The following is a 6,688-nucleotide window of genomic DNA, read 5'->3' as shown; positions in this document are numbered from 1 at the left end:
CCTCAATGGGGCTCACAATCTAATGTCCCTACCATAGTCATCTCATTAATACAGTCTCTAAGAACAATTTTTTTTTTAGGAGGAGGAACCAAATAAATTAACTGCATGTTTTTAGAATGTGGAAGGAAACTCACACAGACACGGGGAAAACCTTCAAACTCCATGCAGATCGTGTCCTGGCTGAAATTCAAACCTGGGACCCAGTGCTGCAAAGGCCGGAGTGCTAACCACTGCGCCTTCATGCAGAATGGAATTTTAACAAACTTTACAACGGATTTCTCCTTCTTCTGCAATTTTGACAGACATCTATCTCCTATATTGTGCAAACATTTTTCAGAAGCACTTAGGAGCACGATGAGATTTAGCAGCAGTGCCTATAGCAGAGGAATAGTCTAAGCTTCTATATGTTTGAGTCAGATATGCTAACTGCAAAGGAATGTAAATGCTTACTTTTGGATTCTGACGTTAGGTATTTGAATAGCATTTCTTATTAGTCAGTATAGCAGATCACGTGTGGGTATGTTTCACTAATGACTAATCGGTCCGGTACTGTTAGGGGTGGAGATGCCATACGTATAATAGGGTAGCTGGGATGCTAACCAATGCAGAAACGCATCAAATGTGTCTGAAGGCAGCTTGAAAGTTGGCACTAGGAAACCCCAGAAAGGTAGATTAGTATGTTTTGGTGATATTATGTTTTGTTGTATTTTTTATTTTTGTGTGTTCTTTCTTTAGATGTCAGTTACATTGTGAGATATCTGCAATTTATTCTGTGTATGTTCCTGGGAAATTTAAATTAGGAGAATCCAGGATGATGTGTGTTTGGTTGTCCTTAGGAACTCCTTTGATGGTTCTTGGTTCTGTCAGTGTCAACTCGTTTTGTAGATTCTGCATTCTACTAAACAAGACCAACATTTCTGAGTTTTTGCCTCAGCTGCTGACATTATTTTGTCAGTGTTTACCAAGAAATTTTTTTAAGCTGGTTGGGAAGAAGCTACAGGCGGGTGGTGGCCCCTGTATTGTGACCCAACTTATCAGTGACCACCTAAAAACAGCCAGGTAGTTACTGAAAAGTGCCTGGTGGTGCGTCGGTCTAAACGGGGCCGGGGATAACAGTGCAGTCAGTAAGGGACCTTTGCAGCCTTATGTAGCTGGTGGTCCCGGGATATGGCATTTATAAGGGTACACTTGCTTGTACATGAACCTAGCCTCCTCCCTAGGACAAAATAGTTTGATGTTCTCTTAAGAAATTTGGGGCAGCTTAATTCGGGCAATTTCTGTTTCCTCTTGTATCGTCTCATGGGTTTGTGATAATTACTTGACACTAATTTTTAAACCCAAATTTCTGATAAAATATATGTGTAGCTTAAGGCAAATGTGGCCGGGATTCCGAAGCTGTTTAATGGCGGATGAGGGGGGGATTGGCATATTTATCTTCAGGTTGAATAAATTGTATCGTTGGATAATGATTGTATAGTTCAGTCCCAGGATCTTTGCAAGCCTGTTGACTGGCGGAACAATCCAGCAACCAACAGTGACTGAAGCTTTTACTACCAGAACTGTGCAGTTAGTCAGCTGGCAATCAAATATTGCTCAGAAGCACATGGGGAGGATGAGGATATATAGCAGAAGGAATTATAGCAGTGGAATTTTCTAAGCTTTTATATGTTTGAGTCAGATATGCTAACTGTATAGGAATGTAAATGCATGAGCAGTTGACTGGTTTCCATCTATTGCTCCCTCACCACAATGGGGCTATACTATGCATTTACCCCAAATCTATCAACTGAGCATGTCCATTCCAGCACTCCACAATCTGTCAGAATAATTTTATCCAAAGGCTGTCTGTAACTGAATGTTGTTCTTCCACTTACCACCACTTAAAAAAAAATAAATAAAAAGAATTGCCTACTAGATCATTGAGGATTAACATGCTATCTGATGGCAACTTTATAGTTCCAGCCCCAGATCTTGGCTGCTGGATCGATAACATAAGTCAATAAGTGAATCCTTATTGAGATCTACAAGTGAGTGTCAAAAAGGAAATAATTTACAGTATTGTTTTTTCTCTTTGGATATCCCAAAATGTCCTGGGAATTTATTTACATGTTTTGTTTTTAGTTTTCTTATAACATAGAAATATGAAGTACAGTTATGTTATACAGTTAGGTTTTAAAGAAGTCTAATAAAAAAGCAACTCCAGCCTCTTGTCTAAGGTGCTTTGCATTGCAGTCAGACACCGCCGTTATCCCCTACAATGCAACACCGATCAATAGCACTGCATTGAATGCGGAGGGCCTTCCTCCTCGCATAGAGGAGTGTTTGTATTTTTGTAGGGGTTTGCATTTTTTTTTTCTTCCCTTTATTCCAGGCAAGGGCAGTTTGTTGTTGCTCTTGAAACTTACCTTTTATGATTTATTCATATTTTTTTTTCCTTCCCATTTTAGGTTCATGCCAGTTATTGCTGCTGTTTGGCAAACTGACAAGAGGTCTTCCATAGTCTTCTTTAGGTAAGATGTTGTTTTACTTGTCCCTGTTTATTTATTTTGCTTTTTTGAAACCTTTTATATTGTTTCCCAGCAGAATCCTTTAATTAGAAAAACATCAAGGCCCCAAAGTTCTGGTTTCATTGGCCTTTTAGGAAGCCCCCCTTTAGGTGAATGCATTGTATTCATGGTGGTCAGGCCTTGTGAGGTTCTCATGTGTGTGATACGTAAGGACGTCAGACTTTGCATGGAAAGCAATTTGTTTATTCTGCAGGTAAAGATTTGTGGGTTGACAATTTGTATTTTCGAGTCCAAGGCCGCAACCAGAAGCAAGGACGATTGTTCGATTATGTTGAACTTTTAATAAAAATCCTTATCCGATGGGAAAAGTACAACCTGTCCAGGCTTAATGTTTACAGCTTTCAGTAGCTCCTCCACTCTCATTGATCCCGAGGTGTGCTTTGATGAGAGGAGCGGTCTGCCCTTTTGTCACAATTAGGGCTCAGTTTGGTATCACCAATGAAAACAATGGAGGGGTGGGGGGGGGACATATAGCAAACTCTAGCAAACTTCTTTATTTTGAAGGCGATCGTGTTACTTTTGTGCATGTAGCTTTGATTTTTCTTTGTTTTTCTCTTACTGTTGATCGTGACCTTTATAGGGGTTTTTTAAAATAAATATTGAACATGGACTGACACCAATCATTCTGCATCCTCTTCACAGACCGCAGTGTTACACTTTTAAGTAAGCTGCCTGTAGTTTAGGGCCAGAGCTACAGTGCTATCAGATAAAACTTCAGCTGCTAAGAGTGTTACGTGTGTTACCAGGTAGACCCTCAGATACCGCGTGTGGTAAGGAGGATGCTACATAGACCTCCAGCTACAAGAAAAAAAAAAAAAAAAAGCACAGAAAAAAATAAGTTAAATTTGGCTTAGCCAATAATAAAACTAAAATGAATTGGGTTAACTATAAATTTGGTTTTGCAATTTGTCCCTGGAATTATGTCTCTGGTGCAAAGCATTTTTTTAAAAATACAAACACCAAATATTTATTAAAAGTGTACTTGGGGGGGGGCAGCTGACCTAATGATAGTGAAGGATTTACAAATGTTTATTAGGGTTCATATTTTTATATAACTTCTTTATTTTGAAGGCGATCGTGTTACTTTTGTGCATGTAGCTTTGATTTTTCTTTGTTTTTCTCTTACTGTTGATCGTGACCTTTATAGGGCTTTTTTAAAATAAATATTGAACATGGACTGACACCAATCATTCTGCATCCTCTTCACAGACTGCAGTGTTACACTTTTAAGTAAACTGCCTGTAGTTTAGGGCCAGAGCTACAGTGCTATCAGATAAAACTTCAGCTGCTAAGAGTGTTACATGTGTTACCAGGTAGACCCTCAGATACCGCGTGTGGTAAGGAGGATGCTACATAGACCTCCAGCTACAAGAAAAGAAAAAAATAAGTTAAATTTGGCTTAGCCAATAATAAAACTAAAATGAATTGGGTTAACTATAAATTTGGTTTTGCAATTTGTCCCTGGAATTTTGTCTCTGGTGCAAAGCATTTTTTTAAAAATACAAACACCAAATATTTATTAAAAGTGTACTTGGGGGGGGGCAGCTGACCTAATGATAGTGAAGCTCGCAACTTTTAATTCCTTTTATATTGTCAAAATAGTTATCTATTGTTTTATATGGTTATTTATTGTTATGTATTGGTATTTATACTTTTTTATTTGCTATAGTGTTACTGAAAAATTGCACCTTTTTGAAATAAGTTATCTTTTTTTTATGAAACGGAATTGTAGTTTTGTTTAAATGATTGTATGCGGCACCTACCCTCATGTAATCCTCTTTCAAGCATTCGATAATTGCTGTACACGTCCCAGAAATGATATGACCCATTGCTTGTGGTGAGATCCCAATGGAGTACTTCCATGTCCTGCAGAAATCTTCCAGTGGCAAGGTATCTAAGCATGGCGATCATCCTCTTCTCAGGTGTTACGGACTTTCTCATGAAGGTATCTTGTTTCTTCAGAGTTGGTCCCACTGCAGAAAGTTATTTCTGGAAACACACATCCGACATGCAAAGGTAATTTTTGTAGTCATCTGGGAATGTGAGGCGCAGTTCCCGTAGCAGATTCTCATGCGAAATGTTGTCTCGGTCCAACAACCAATCATAACACCAAACCCGCTGCTTCTTCTCAACTTTCCCATCATCTTCTTCTTCTTCACTTAGCAGATACATCACAGCAAGAGCTGCTTTCTTCTTCCTTGAGAGGATTTGGAAAGACATATTGCACAGAGAAACAAAATAGCAGTGTGCCGAATGTTTGTTCGGATGACCAATCTTTCGTAAACACGATCTTTTTATTACAAATTTTGGGCCTTTTAACCTGTACATCATTTCCTTGGTACACGTCACTTCCTGTATCGTTCAATATCTTTGAACGATCGTATCGTTAGTTGCATGTACAGAATCGGCATTATACAATCATTAACAGATATCGTTCATAATCGTTGATTGTTCATTTTTAAACAACATTTATTGAAGGTATGTACGTATCGAAAGGTCATGTAAATGAAAATGTAATGCTTTTTGCATGGAAATTTGGACAGAATTAGAACGCTGGGGAGGTTAATAAAGCTCACCAAGGCTGGAGAGGATACACTTTCATCAGTGAAGCTGGCTCATCCAGCAAACCTGGAATTGATTTCTTCAAGTTATTTGCTATCAAATTTTTTCAGTCCTAGACCAGATCCATTCCAGGTTTGCTGGATCACCCAGCCTCACTGATGAAAGTGTATTCTGCCCAGCCTTGGAGAGCTTTAATATATCGGGCCCTGTGTGTTTTGCCGGGCTTTCCTTCTATATCCCAGAACATACTGGTAGTTCAGTTGGTCTCCCCCCAAATTAAATTTGGACTGTTACTGACCTATGCCTGTGGTAGGGACACTTGGTTGATAGCTTCTCTTAGACTATGACATGGCTATGGACTCTGTATGCACTGAGGATTTCAGCCTTATCTAAAGGCATAAATATTTATTTTTCTGAACTACACACGCTGCACTTTTCACGTTTGCTCAACACACAGCTCAGTGTGCACACAACGAAGCCTCAGGAGAAGGAGGAAGATGTTGCAATCAATAAATATGCTTAAAGTGGTTTCAAGGCTGTGGTTTGAAAATATTCACCTGAGAGGTCAGGAAGTGCACTGGTCTTTTTGACCTTTTTCTGCACATACTACCAAAAAGTCATGGGAGTCCTGGGGAAGAGGCTATTATTTATTTTTATTATTATTATTAATAATAAACAGGATTTTTATAGGTCCAACATATTATACAGCACTATAGAGATGGCAAATGACAGATACAGACAGTGACACAGGAGGAGGCGATAACCCTCCCCCAAAGAGCTTACAGTCTAGGATGTTACACTACATTAGTCACAACTAAAGAAAGTTGGTGTATGTTAAAATGATGGGGGCCTGACCTATTTCTCTACATACAATCTGTGCCCGTACATATATTTACTCAGGCAGGTTTTTTGTGGAACAATGACTTGTCTATGAGCACTTTTTTTGCTGGGTTGAATTGGCTGCAGATGTAAGTATTTGACACATTTGCTACCAAAAAACTTGATCATAACCCCAAACTCTAGCACTAATAGTACAATCTATAATGTTACTAGTTAAATGTTAAATTAATACCAGTGAATAGGCACATGATTCTAATTTTGCACCCCTTATCTTCCAGTCTTGGCAAATAGGTAAATAAATAAACGTGTGCCTAATGGTTAAAAAAAAATGGGTCGGGGGTCTGCTGGCCTTTTGTTCCTGTGTGCCGGCTGACATCTGTATTCATGGTGGTCCACACAATTAAAACCCACCCTCACTTTAAATGATTATTTCATTGAGAAGTGTTCTTGTCTTCTGGGATTGTGGAGTGCTACTCATACAATTTCTTCATAGTTATGTCATCATTCATGTCCTCTTTGTCAAGCTTACAGCCCCTTTCAGTGGCTCCTCTGGCTGTGCAATCTGCTTTGTTTGCTTGCACATGGAAAACCTTTCTGTAGTGCCACCGGCATCCCCAGCTCACACCCAGACCTCATCAGCTTTGTGGATGCAGCCATGCTGGTTTCTGTGTGATGGTGAGGTAAGCTGTAGTATGGCTGCACAAAATAATGCTGCTACA

Source organism: Pyxicephalus adspersus, chromosome 6 (genome assembly GCF_032062135.1).
Source record: "Pyxicephalus adspersus chromosome 6, UCB_Pads_2.0, whole genome shotgun sequence".
NCBI classification, from domain to species: domain Eukaryota; kingdom Metazoa; phylum Chordata; class Amphibia; order Anura; family Pyxicephalidae; genus Pyxicephalus; species Pyxicephalus adspersus.
This window is presented reverse-complemented; position numbering follows the sequence as displayed.